The following is a 13268-nucleotide window of genomic DNA, read 5'->3' on the forward strand; positions in this document are numbered from 1 at the left end:
ATGTAAGGAAAGGATCCAGTTTCAGCTTTCTACTTATGGCTAGCCAATTTTCCCAGCACCATTTATTAAATAGGGAATCCTTTCCCCATTTCTTGTTTCTCTCAGGTTTGTCAAAGATCAGATGGCTGTAGATGTGTGGTATTATTTCTGAGGACTCTGTTCTGTTCCATTGGTCTATATTTCTGTTTTGGTACCAGTACCATGCTGTTTTGGTGAGCATTAGGATTTTAAGGATGAGTAAAGGTGTCTAAAGAAGTGTTATGGAAAGGGGAAACCAAGGAAAGAAGGGAAGAAAAACAGCAAAAAAGATCTGAATAGAGATTTCTCAAAAGAACTCCTACAAATGAAAAGGTAGGTAGTTGCTGCCTTGCCCATATCGCCATGGCTCACCTCGGAAGTGCCCTGCTGTTCAGAGGACATTCCCTATGCCTGCTAATACTTTAGGCTCATTAAGGGGGAAAATGTTGGCTGGACAAGAGGCACATGCCTGGAATCCCAGCACTTTGGGAGGCCAAGGTGGAAGGATTGCTTGAGCCCAGCAATTCCAGACCAGTCAGGGCAACATGGCAAGACCTGTTTCTATGAAAATTAAAAATAGCTGGCATGGTGGTATGCACCTTAGTCCAAGCTACTTGGGAGGTTGAGGTAGGAGGATCACTTGAGCCCAGGAAGTTGAGACTTCAGTGAGCTGTGATGGAGCCACTGCAGTCCAGCCTGGGTGATACAGCAAGACTCTGTCTCTAAATAAGTAAATAAATGAACACAAAGAAAAAAATGCATTTCTCAGTGACGGAGAGAAGAAAGAGTATTTATTGCCTTTCCACATATTGGAGGAATGTGATCTTCCTAACTGGAGGTTATTTGAAGGAACAAAATCATCTCCGTGTTGAAGCCTGATCTAGTTAAATTGTGACTGGGTTCTTGAATATATTTTAATTCTGCACAATTATTTTGGCCTTGGTTTTGAAGGCCAAATCGTTAACCTAATTATCTAATAAAATGCAGACATTAAAATAAGAGTCAGACTCTTTTGTCTGATGTTTATGGACAGCTTTTATGCCTCATTCATCCTTCCTCCCTGTCTGTTCCACATCTGGGAAAACTGATAAGAAATCCCAGACATCCCTTCTTTGGTGCCGGTGGGAAGTTTCAACCAGGCATCACCGGAACCCTAATGTGGGCCCACGCCTTAACCACCATCAATGCCCCAAGTCAGTGTTCTTTCCCTGCTCTGTGAAGAAATTTTGGACCTGCTTGAGTCTGCTCTGCTCTCCCCAGAAAGCCTCATTATGTGAGTCACAAAGCTTTGTATGCACCCTCTTTGTCTGTGTGTGGTGTCATGAGTCTTGACCTCTGACCCATGTTTTGGGTCAAGTCTATCCTGTTTCTGTGGAGTGGTCACAACAAAGGCAATTCTATACTTTACCACGAAAAGCACTGTGAGATTCCTTACAATAACAAAAGCTTCTGGGATTTTAAAAAAATGGGTATTATTTATTTAAGGAGGGGTCCATATGGCAGTGGTGAGAGTTCAGGGCAGGGGTCTGAAGCTCAAGGGCAGAGAATGAAGGAATGAGTCACAGAGTGCGGCCGAAGGTCGAGGCACAGATCAGAGACAGTGAGCTCACCATTCACTTCCCAGCAGCCGAATAGAGATCTGGGATTTACGCACAGCCTTTGCTTAGAGGAAAGTGTACCTTTTTGAACCTTGCAACACATTGGACCTTCATCAACTGGGATTTTAATGAGAGGAAGTAGTATCCCAATGAACAATCTACATAATATCTTGTAGGTAAAATATTTATTTGGGGCTTAGGACCATGAGCCGACTAGAAATACTCATGGGCAAAAATGTAATATAGTCATAAATGTCTGCATTCATTTTCCATTGGCTGTAGAAAAAGAATCTCCGTTTTGGTTTTTACAATTTCAGAATAGGCTGCCCAAATCCAGGGCATTGAATCAGAGTTATATAACTTATCTGCTAGCTTCTCTATTTATAACAGTGAAGTGTTGGCATGTATGTGAAAATTTAAAGTAAAGGCTGCTTCCTCATGATCTTGTGATCTTTAATTTTTACCTTTAGTTTAACAAATATTTCATCATGATAACTTTGTAGTGGATAATGAGGGAGCATTCTTTTCAAGACTGCAAAATCTTAATTTGCTTTAACTAATAAAAAATTCTGGTTAGTATACACATTTAATGTAAATATGATGCTAATGGTCAACAATCCTGTGCAACTAGTTGCTGGAAATATATAAAACATTATATAGATATTATATATTAAGCATTATATAGATTTTTTATTTAGTATGTATATTTATGTATCTAAAATATGGGTGAAATTAGTATGTTACAAATAGATTTTTTAAATTTCAAAAATGGCTTTAAAACCAAAGATTACAAGAGGTGGCTTGTGAAGAAGACATAGGTGACAGTTTAGGCTCACTGTTAAACTATAATCGTTTAAAAAAAGATTATTTTACGAAGAAAACAATCAGAATCCCAATATATTCAGGTTCTCTACCCTTCCTTCTATGGCAATGGATATCTGCGTTTTACCCACATTCCCCCAATCTCACACTTCTGATAACATGCCTATGGCTTCTTACTATAAAGCTGTGACTGTCAGCAGCAGGGCTTTCTCTTGCCATAAGAATATTGGCCTTTGCGTGTGAGTGGGGTTGGTGGATAAATATTTCAGCTTACTTGCCCGTATATAGGAGGCTTTGTTCTGTACTGCCCCCAGAGTCCTCGTAGGATTCAATCCCAGCTGCCAACAGCAGTCACTTGCTCCTATCTATGCGCCCTTTAGGGAAGTGTTCCGTTCTTTGTCCCCTGTCTCCCTTCTTTACTCCTTTCAATATGATTCCTGGGATCACCTTTCATTCAAATCCTTGTCTTGGGTTCTGCTCCTGAGGAAATTCAACCCAAGACACCTTTCAGGAGTGAACTTGTTTGGGGTCCATTTTTTGCCTCTATCCCTCTCTTCTCCCTCACTTCTTCAGTCGTATATGTACATATATACACACATATATATACATACATATATATCTCTATATATTTTATTTTTATTTATTTATTTATTTTTTTGAGACAGAGTCTCGCTCTGTCATCCAGGCTTGAGTGCTGTGGCACAATCTCGACTCACTGCAACCTCTGCCTCCCATGTTCAAGTGATTCTCCTGCCTCAGCCTCCTGAGTAGCTGGGATTACAGTTGTGAACCACCACGTTCAGCCAATTTTTGTATTTTTAGTAGAGATGGGGTTTCACCATGTTGGCCAGGCTGGTCTCGAACTCCTGGCCTCAAGTGATCTGCCCACCTTGGCCTCCCAAAGTGCTGGGATTACAGGCATGAGCTACTGTGCCCAGCCTTCACTCATATTTTTAATACTAGCTGTGTATAGACACTGTGAAGTATTAGAAGCTTTCAGTCAAGTAGACTCTACTGAAGGAGACAGAAGTTACAGTAAATACCGAGTTTAACTTTTGAGAATGTAACTATATGCAAGGTTTTAAAAAGTGAGAGAAAGAGTTATTTAAGTGGCCAACACTGCCATTCTTTCAATAAATGCAGACCCCAGCTGGAGCGTGAGAGGAGAAAGGAAGTTGGAATTTTCTCAGTGAACCTCAGGTTGCCTGTACCTCTCATAGAACATCTTCTCGTGTTGAGTGGCTGAGTGTCATCCTCGCATTTAAACATCCACCATTGTTGTGTTTTTCATGCAATGTGGTCCTGAAATACAAACCAACTACTTTATAATGTGCTTAACTAATGGCATCGTGATTTTTCCAACACAGGAAGGAAAACTAGTTGTGATGGACTCATTGAGAAACAGTCTGTCCATCTGCACCATGGGACTTTCTAAAGAGATTTTAAAATATATTTTTCCCCTACATAATGTTTGCTCCAGGCTCTGGCTATTCAACCTGACCTCATAAGATAGGACTGTACTCTCATTACAATGCAATGTGGTAAGTGCTTTCTCGAATGCATATGCTAATGGGATATTGTGGGGACACAGAGACAAGATCAATGCTGGCTGGTCAGATCAGGGAAGAGTTCTCAGAGCAGGTAATGCTTGAGTTGGGTTTTTAAAGATAAGTAGATATCTGCCTAATATTTGGGGGAAGGAAATAAAGGGAGCTCTTAAAATTCTACCACAAAAACGTCAGCTTTGCCTTTCTTAATCTTAGTACACAGATCCTGTGGCTTTTACTTTAATCAACAGTATAGACTATCTGCACTATGTAAGCTTTGGGGAAGATTAGACTGAGATTTACTCTATCTAATGCTTATTTGAGACATCTGATATTTGGACAAAACAATTTAGTGGGACTTCTTCCTGCCTGTTCATTTAGTCTCCACAAGATGCATTAGGTAATGTCAATGTGCGAGTCTGGGTTCTCTGAGGAGCAGATGCGAAAGCAGGGCTAGGCATACACAAGGCAGATTAGGAGAAATGCTTACAAAGGAATCTGAGAGAGAAGCTGGGTGAGCCATCAGACTGTGGAGTAGTTGTGATCCTTGTAAAGTAGGGAAAGAAGGAAGGGAGAAAGGAGGGAAGGGAGTGAGGGAAGGAGGGAGGGAGGGAAGGAGGGAAGGAGAGAGGCAGGAAGGGAGGAAGGAAGGAAGGAAGGAAGGAAGGAAGGAAGGAAGGAAGGAAGGAAGGAAGGAAGGAAGGAAGGTCAAGTGGAAGCCTCTTAGACTGCACGGCTGCTCTGAGATTTGTCAAAGTTGATGAACAACGGTTGCCAGGCAGAGAAGCGCCATGCCTTCGAGGAATGGGCCTGCTTTCATGTCCTGTTGCCCTTGGCACTGGTGGGAGCAGCTTATCTGTGTGCAGCGTGGCCTCTTTGGGAACACCATGATGGGTTTCAGAATGCAGCCTTTGGGTTTGTCGGTCCATCATTCTCCCCACTGTCTGTGACCTGAGAGATGAATTTACATCCATGGCCACTCCAATCCTTATTCCCCAAATGTACGACACATACCACAGAGAGTGCTTGAGATGATTTGAGTAGTAGCACATTGAATTGTTTAGTATGAAAATTACTTTATCATTCTCTTTCATCTGTTAGCGAAGGAGAATGACTCAGGTTGGTGCTATCATTTTGTAATCCCCCTTTGAACAACAGGCACACCTCAGGCATATAAACTTTGGCAGGCTACGATATCCAGATAAAATGGAATAACCTTGTCTTATTTTCATGTGTATTTATGATAATATGTATTTTACATTTATATCTATTTGTGGTGGATGACACTGTTTTTCAATTCATACTACTCAAATCATTTTTTTCTTTTAAAATAAATTGAATGATGTCCACACATGGGAATCAATTTAACAAAAATAGTAAGTAGCTAACAAACAGAGAGCAAGTGGCCATGGGAAAATGTGAAAATGTTTTACAAATGAGTGTCTGGGTAACTCTGACCTAGGTCATCTGAAAGTAACATGGTAGGTCCGTGTTGTCTCAAGTTTTCACAGAAAAATGCCTTTACTGCTGCACTATTTTAAGTTATGCCTTTTCCTTCTGGACAGGGTCACTGAAAGGACTGTCCGGTTTTATAGTGTGTCTGTGATTTCGTGGCAAAGATGTTGTTCACTCTGTTCCTCAGCCTTTAAACAAATCCCCAGAGGACAAATCCAACTTGAATTTAGTTCTAGGGGGATAAAAAGTATTGTCTCTGCACAAAGGTGTATACTTCTTCCTGTCAGAAAAAGACAAGTAGACCTGTCATGATGCTTGCCTTACCTTCCAGAATCCTTAGGGCTGAATTTACTGCTTTTATCTTCCCATCTATTCCAATCTGGCACTTGAAAGCACATAGTCTTCCTGGTTCCTTCAGAGTACTCTGTTATTTAAAAAGATCTTTAAAAATTTCAGATATCCCTTGGTCCTTCAGCTTTCCTACAATATCCACAGAGACTAGCTGAAGCTATCTGTATCAGCTAGGATAAGCTAGCTTGTGCTATGGTACTAAATGACCGCCATGTTGTCCTGACTCATAAACAGCAAAGGTTGATTTCTTGCTCATGCTCTATGTCTATTTCAAGTTAGCTGGTGGACTCTTTAAATATCCTCATTGAGGGAAGCTGGTGGATAGAGTCCTTACCCCCTGGATAGCGGTTTGTTGCTATGGCAAGGCAACAAAAGAACATGGTGGTTTATTCATTTTCTTCCATAGGTTTCACCATAGAAGTAACATATCTTACTTTTGCTCACATTACATTGGCTGAAGCACACCTTCTGTCCATGCTGAACTTGGAGGAGGTGGGAATGCACGATTTCAGCATTTTCCTGAAAGGAGGGGATCTGCAACATTGGTGAATAGCCCCAAATGCTACTGCATTGTCATACCTCATATTGTGGGAGGTCAAGGAAGATCTCCTTGATATCTCTGAGGCTTTCTGAGTCAGCCTTTGCTACAGTTTGCTGTCTGAGATCATCTGTTTTGGGCCATTACTCTTCCTTCCTGTGACTGTCATCCAATGTTGCTGGTCTCGTTTTAACTCATATTGGACAACATCTATTGTCCTTTATTTCCCGAATGAACTATTAAAATAATGCTGTTGTTTGTAGTATAATTTTGTTGCCTGTTTGGGATGGAGTGAAGAGCAATAATAGCAATGATAACTCAGGGCAGAAAAGAACCTTACATTGTTGAGAGTATCCTTGGGTAATTTGATGTTTTATTAACCAGCTATTCTATCCTTGATGCCTAGAATAGAACATGACACATAGTAGGAGCTCAATTAATACTTAGTGAATGAAAGCACTTCCATATATCACCACTGATCCTAGACAGTTTTTTTAGAATGTCAGTTTTCATTTTAGATTCAGAGGGTACATGTACAGGTTTGTTACATGGCTACATTACATGATGGTGAGGTTTGGAGTACCATTGATTCCATCACCCAGTTAGTAAGCATAGTTTTTCAACAGTTAGTTTTTCAACCCATTATCCCTCTGCCCTCTAGTAATTCCCAGTGTCTATTGTTACCATCTTTATATCCATGAGTACCCAATGTTTAGCTCCCACTTATAAGTGAGAACATGTTTTCTAATCCCACATTAATTCGCTTAATAATGACCTCCAGCTGCGTCCATGTTGCTGCAAAGTACATGATTTGTTTCTTTTTAATGGCTGCATAGTATTCCATGGTGTATATGTACCACATTTTCTTTATCCAGTCTACTATTGATGAGTATTTAGATTGAGTTATTGTGTTTGCTGTTGTTAATAGTGCTATGATGAACATACACAAGCATGTGTCTGTATGGGGGAACAATATATAGTCCTTTGGGTATATACCCAGTAATGAGTTGAATGGAAGTACTGTTTTCAGTTCTTTGAAAAAATCTCCAAAGTACTTTCCACAGTGGCTGAACTAATTTACATTCCTATCAGCAGTGTACAAGCATTTCCTTTTCTGCACGGCCTCACCAGCATCTGTTGTTTGTGGACTTTTTAACAATAGCCATTTAGACTGGTCTGAGACGGTATTTCATTGTGGCTTTAATTTGCATTTCTCTGATGAGTAGTGATGTTGAGAATTTTTCGTATGTTTGCTGGTTATTTTGTGTTTTCTAAAAATCCTTTCCTGCCACATAGAATTTCCTACTGTCTGTACTGTCTCTGAACTTCTACTCTGTAAACTCCTAGCATATTCCTGCACTTCCTTTTCCATTTCCCTTCCCTTTAAATCATGTTGTTTCTTTTCTTCTTCAGACTCCTCATCTCATAGCCTCTAGAGTTGCCGTCAAAGAGCCATCAAAGTCCTCTTTTCCCTTTATGTAAAAGTATTTAGCTCTTCCAGTGTTTTACTTTGACTTCCCTACTATGACCTAAAGACCTCAGTTTTCACACTCAAAGAACTCTATCAGGTGGTTTCCAAGGTTAAAAAAAAAAGGATTTGAACATTTCTTAGGATGAATTGTGTTACAGCTCTTGAAAGCAAAAGTGGCTGCAGTGAGTGCTTATTTTCAATAATATTTCTTATCTTTCTGTCAACATTTATTTTAATTTGAATTCTCTGAGCCAAGATATTTTTTCCAAAAAAGGCGCATAAATCAATGAATAGTTCATTCCTTTTTATTACTGAGTGATGTTACATTTGATAAGAGACTACCATCTTTTTAAAATCTATTCACCAGTTGATGTCTATTTGAGTGTTTTAATTTTTTGGCTGTAATAAATAATATAGCCATATATTTTCATTTCCCCTTAGAATGGAATTACTTGATTATATTATAAGTGTATATATTTTTAGCTTTTTAGGAAACTGCCAATATGTTTCCCAAAGTGATTGTATTATTTTAAATTTATGCCAGCTGTGTATGAGGGCTCCAGGTGCTCTCCATCCTCACCAACACTTGCTATTTTTGGCTATTTTAAAATTTTACCTATTTGCTGGCTTTGTAGGAGTAGCTCTTGTTTTTTTAAATTTGCATTTCACTTATCTCCAATTTTATTAAAATTGTTAATGTGTTTGTTGGCCATTTGCACACAGGCATACTTTGGAGATATAGTTAGTTTAGTTCCAGACAACTTCAATAAAGTGGATATTGCAATAAAGCAAGTCACACAATTTTTTTGGTTTCTTAGTGCATATAAAGGTTATGTTTATACCATACTGTAGTCGAATAAGTGTGCAATAGCATTATGTCTAAAAAAGGAATGTATATAACTTAATTAAAATACTTTATTGCTAAAAATGCTAGTGATCATATGAGCCTTCAGTGAGTAGTAACCTTTTTGCCGATGAAGGGTTTTGCCTTGATATTGATGATTGTTGACTGATTGGACAACAGTGAATTTTGCTGCATCAATTGACTCTTCCTTTCACGACAGGATTCTCTGTAGCATGCAATGCTATTTGATAGCATTTTACCCACAGTAGAACTTCTTTCAAAATTGGACTTGATCCTCTCAAGCTATGCTGCTGCTTTATAAACTGAGTTTACATAATATTCTAAATTCTTTTATTGCCATTTCAACATTTCACAGTATTTTCACCAGGAGCAGATTCCATCTTAAGAAACTACTTTCTTTGTTCATCCATAAGGAGCAACTCTTCATCCATTCAAGTTTGACCATGAGATTGCAGCAGTTCAGTCTCATCTTCAGGCTCCAGTTCTAATCTAATTCTCTTGCTCTTGCTACCACATCTGCAATTATTTCCCCCACTGAGGTCTTGAACCCCTAAAAGTCATCCATGAAGGTCGAAATAAACTTTTCTGATTTTCACCTTTTCAATTTACTTTGTCCAGGTCCTTCAGGGAAATCACTGTAGCAACTGTAGCCTTCCAAAATGTATTTCTTAAATAATAAGACTTGAAAGTCAAAATTAATCCATGGGCTACAGAATGGGTGTTGTGTTAGCCATGAAAACAACATTACTTTCCTTGTACATCTTCATTAGAGCGCTTGGGTGATCAGATGCATTGTCAATGAGCAGTAATATTTTGAAAAGAATTTTTTTTTTTTTTTTTCCTGAGCAGTAGGTCTCAATAGTGGGCTTAAAATATTCAGTAAACCATGTTGTAAGCAGATGGACTTGTCATTCAGGCTTTGTCCATTTATAGATCATAGACAGAGTAGATGTAGCATAATTCTTAAGGACTCTATGATTTTCACTATGGTAAATGAGCATCGGCTTTAACTTCAAGTCATCAGCTGGATTACTCCTAACAAGAGAGCCAGCCTGTGCTTTTGAAACTTTGAAGTCAGGCATTGAGTTCTCCTCTCTAGCTATGAAAGTCCTCTATGGCATCTTCTTTCGCTATAAGGCTGTTTTGTTCTCATTGAAAATCTGTTGTTTAGTGTAAGTACCTTCATCAATTAACTTAGCAATATTTTCTGGATAACCAGTTGCAGTTTCTACATCAGCACTTGCTGCTTCATCTTGCACTTGTATGTTATAGAGACAATTTCTTTCTTTAAACCTCATCAACCAACCTTTGCTAGCTTCCAACTTTTCTTCTGCAGCTTCACCTCTCTCAGCCTTCCTAGAATTGAAGAGAGTTAGAGGTTCTTGATTTGGATTAGGCTGCAGCTTAAGGGGACGTGGTGGCTCATTGGATCTTCTATTCAAAGAACGAAAACTTTCTTCGTATTAGCAATAAGGCTGTGCTGCTTTTTATTTGTGTGTTCATTGGAGTAACACTTTTAATTTCCTTCAAGAACTTTTCCTTTGGATTCACAATTTGGCTGTTTTGCACAAGAGGTCAAGCTTTCAGCCTATCTTGGCTTTTGACATGCCTTCCTCACTGAGCATCATCATTTCTAGCTTTTGATTTAAAGTGAGAGACATGTAACTCTTACTTTCATTTGAACACTTAGAGACCATTGTGGGTGATTAATTGGCTTAATGTCATGTTGTGTCTCAAGAAGTAGGGAGGCCCGAAGAGAGGGAGAAAGATGGGGGAATGGCCTGTTGGTGAGCTGGTTAGAACACACATTTATTTATTAAGTTTGCATTCTTATATGGACATGGTTTGTGGCAACCCAAAACAATTACAATAGTAACATCAAGATCACTGATCACAGAGCATCTTAATAGAAATAATAATAATAAAAAGTTTGAAATATTGCAAGCATTACCAAAATGCGACATAGAGACACAAAGTGAGCATGTACTGTTGGAAAAATGGTGCTGACAGATTTGCTCCAAGGGTGCAGGGTTGCCACAAACCTTTAATTTGTAAAATTGCAGTATCTGCAAGGTACAATAAAATAAAGCATGATAAAACAAGGTATGCATAAGTATACGTATATATTTACTTTTGCAAAGGGTCTCTTAAAATGTTTCACCTACTTTTTTGTTGGTTTGTTTGCCTTATTATCAAGGTATTGTTTATATATTCTGGATAGAAGTCCTTTGAAAGCTGTATAATTTTCGAGTAGTTTTCTTTCATAGTTTGTTATTTACTTTCTTAGGGTTTGGTTTTTTTTTCCTTCTTGTTCTCACTTCTTATGATGACATTTTAGATAATTGATCTTAGACCTTTCTTCTTTTTGAAGGTAAGCATGGATGGCTGTAAATTCCCCTCTAAATTCTGTTTTAGCAGAATCTCACAAATTTTGATATGTTGTACTGTTATTATTAATTTGTAATTTAACTCTACTATGATCAGAGGGCATATTTTGCATGATTACAGTTCTTTTAAATTTATTGAGACTTTAACAAAATAGACTGTGTCTTTTAGAATGGTTTTAGATTTACAGAAAAATTGAGATGATAATATAGAGTTCTCATATACCCTGTAGCTAGTTTCCTCTCTTTATTAACATTGTACATTAGTATGATATAATTGTTACAGTTAGTAAATGAATATTGATCTATTATTATTAACTAAGTCTGCAGTTTATTCAGAACATTAGTTTTTACCTAATGCCCTTTTTTTCTGTTCCAAGATCCCATCCAGGATGTTATATTACATCATGTGCTAGCCTAGGAGTCACTAGGTCTACCAGACTCCTCTTGGCTACACCAGTTTCTGAGGCTTTCCTATTTTGATGACTTGGAAGTTTTGTGTGTGTGTGTTTTTTTTTTTTTTTTTTTTTGGACAGAGTCTCATTCTGTCACCCAGGCTAGAGTGCACTGATGTGATCTCAGATCACTGCGACCTCTGCCTCCTGGGTTCAAGCGATTCTCATGCCTCAGCCTCCTGAGTAGCTGGGATTACAGGTGCCTGCCACTGTGCCCAGGTAATTTTTGTATGTTTAGTAGAGACAGGGTTTTACCATGTTGACCAGGCTGGTCTAGCACTTCTGGCCTCAAATGATTCACCTGCCTTGTCCTCCCAAAGTGCTGGGATTACAGGCATGAGCTACCGTGTCTGGCCTGATGACTTAAAAGTTTTGAGGAGTACTGGTCGGGTATTTTGTAGAATGCCCCTATATTAGGAGTTGTCTGATGTTTTTCTCATGATAAGACTGGGGTGATGGTTACTGGGAAGAAGATGACAGTGATAAAGTATTATTTTCGCATTATATCAAAGGTATATGATATCAACAGAATTTATGACTTAAATCTTGATTCATCCACATGATGTTGACCCTGCTCACCTAGCTGAGGTAATGTTTGTCAGGTTTTTCCACTGTAAATGTCTTCTTTTGTCCCTATTTCATACTCTTTGGAAATAAGTCACTATGCAGAGCCCACACCCAAGGAATGGGGAGCTAGTTTTTCTGGTATAGAATTCTTGGTTAACAGATTTCCCCCCGCCAGTTCCCTCAACCCATCAGCACTTCGAACATGTCATTTCAATGTCTTCTGACCTCCATTGTTTCTGATGGGAAGTTAGTAGTTAACCTCATCTTTGTTCCTCTATGTAACGTGTTTTTTCTCTTGCTGTTTTCAAAAAATTTATTTTGTAGGTTTTGGTGAACTTTTTAAAGTAGAGAAAGTGTTTTCTTGCTTCAGGAAGTAGGTGTTCCTGTCCCACTAGCAGTAAGGAGTAATGATAATAACAATCAATATGATATAATCCCTCAGTCACATTTAGAAGTATCAACCAGACAAGTGTTAAGTACTAACAGCTGCTAAGTGATGCTGTGGTTTTAATTGGATCACTCAATAATTTGGTTGAGTTCTTTAGAACAGAATAATAGAAAAAATTTCTGTTAAAGAAAAGTAGGAGAAAAATAGAAGAATGGCAGTTCTGAGTTCTCACACCTCCAGGATCCATTCCTTCTCCCTTCACTTGCTGAGTAATTCTGTTAGCTTTTTGTAGAAGTTTGCTTGATCTTTCACTTCAGTGTCTGGTTTCTGGTTTCTTATAAGCCGTTGTAACCTTGACATTACAAAAGCCTTCACCATTGTGTAGAAAGTGTCCTATGAAGAAAGAAAACACTGTAACTTTGGGAATAATTTTGTTGCCAATTCAAACCCATTGTTGTGATTTTCTTGTTGTGTAAAATGTCTCTATCTGTATCGGATCCCCTAATCCCTAGAGACATGAGGGGCAGCATCTTGGGAACATTTTGGTGGGAATCAAGTTGGATAGCAAGATAATTCTATTAGTATTCAAGCTCTGATGGTAGGTAAGGCATAAAAAAAAACAACTAATACTGATTGAGAACCTACCATATGTCCTGTGGCATGGTAGACACTTTGCATACTTTGCTTCTTGTGTAATCCTTACAACAATTCTTCAAGGTAGGTATTAATACACCCAACTTACCCTCGATACTATTCTTGGAGAAGTTAAAACTTTTTTTCTATTTTTTATTCAACTGATTTTGGCTTCT

Source organism: Papio anubis, chromosome 16 (assembly GCF_008728515.1).
Source record: "Papio anubis isolate 15944 chromosome 16, Panubis1.0, whole genome shotgun sequence".
Lineage (NCBI taxonomy): Eukaryota > Metazoa > Chordata > Mammalia > Primates > Cercopithecidae > Papio > Papio anubis.